The sequence below is a fragment of the Vollenhovia emeryi genome, unplaced genomic scaffold (genome assembly GCF_000949405.1).
Source record: "Vollenhovia emeryi isolate VEMERY1.0 unplaced genomic scaffold, V.emery_V1.0 DF939138.1, whole genome shotgun sequence".
Taxonomy (NCBI): domain Eukaryota; kingdom Metazoa; phylum Arthropoda; class Insecta; order Hymenoptera; family Formicidae; genus Vollenhovia; species Vollenhovia emeryi.
The window spans coordinates 994,355-995,731 of NW_011967228.1; the positions used below are offsets into that span (position 1 = coordinate 994,355).

The following is a 1,377-nucleotide window of genomic DNA, read 5'->3' on the forward strand; positions in this document are numbered from 1 at the left end:
CAATGCTCAATTTCGTCGGCCGATGATATCGCGACGGGTGATTTAAAAATAAAATCCGCTTGGCGAAAACAACGGACACTCTTGCCGAGATATGAGTTTCGCAAAACGCGCCTGATAAGTTTACGAAGTGTGCTTACGAGTAAAGTATATAATTGCGTTTTTAATTTTATATTAGTATAAAATTGATATGTTTGGAAGAATTATGTAAAAACAGACAAGTTTTATCAATCAATTTTGTAACATATGAATAGAACATAATACTACTTTAAAAGCTCCATAAATTGCTAAATAAAAAATAGATAATTAAATAATTTTAAATAAATAAGACGCGAGATAACGCTAATATTATTGCAAAATTGCAACTAAACTGAAGAAGTTACATTATCTTGATGCAAAAAAATTTCCTTCGAGCCGGATTTGAACCAGCGACCTATGGATTTCTTCCGAATCGAGCTCTTAACTTCTACAGTCCACCGCTCTACCAACTGAGCTATCGAAGGCTGGTGATGAAGCTTACTTAAATAAGCCAGATCTTGTCAGAAACGTTGTTTATAGTTATAAAAATCAAATATTGATATATTACGTTTGTAATACATTTAAATCAAAACAATATAATATCAAATAAAACATTCTTCGAGTTAAATCTAAACCAACGACTCATGGATCGTATAGAAAATTAATCAATTACATTCTATCAGTCTATGAAGCTATTGAAGATATAGAAGTATTTATAATTAACAAACCAATTTGTCAATTAATCAGGTAATTTGTTAGTTAACTAATCAATTTGATTACATAGTATATTCTATCATTTAGTTTAGCAAGTTTTATTGAAATTGATAAGGAGCAGTACGTTCTATCGCGGATAGAAGATGATAGAAGGATACATTAGAAACAAATAATCAAACTTAACGAACATATTTGACTCAATATCAGGATGAAAAAAATTGTATAACTTGTAGGCTTTTTAAATGTTTTCTTCTCGAGCATGATCACTTTTTTAACTCATGTAAGTAACATATACTACTAAAATTTAGCCATTCTGAAATAAACTAAAGAACTAATACGCGTAAACAAGTTTTAAAGCCGAGTTTAATAAATGCTTGTAGCACATCTATGTTTATCTCCAAAAAAATATTCCATTACTCTGTTGATGAAACAACCAAAGATCTGTATTTTTTATACAAAATAGTTGCGTACATGACTGCAATGGAAAACAGTTAAGAAAAATAAAACAAGATATGTTTCCCGCAAAAATTGAACAAGTTTGTTTAAGTGAACAATCCCTAAATTTAACGAGTGAATTTATAACAGTCTCTATTTAAAACTAGAATTAAAGTAAAAAAAAATTCCTTCGAGCCGGATTTGAACCAGCGA

General features: G+C 29.6%; 1 non-coding gene across 1 annotated transcript; it reads right to left on the reverse strand.

The window, feature by feature from the left end:
- Positions 1-402: 402 nt before the first annotated feature.
- Positions 403-500, reverse strand: Trnay-gua. The gene is made up of 2 exons: positions 464-500; positions 403-438 (listed from the first exon to the last, which is right to left on the reverse strand). It is a non-coding gene; the product is annotated as a tRNA-Tyr (tRNA).
- Positions 501-1,377: the final 877 nt, after the last annotated feature.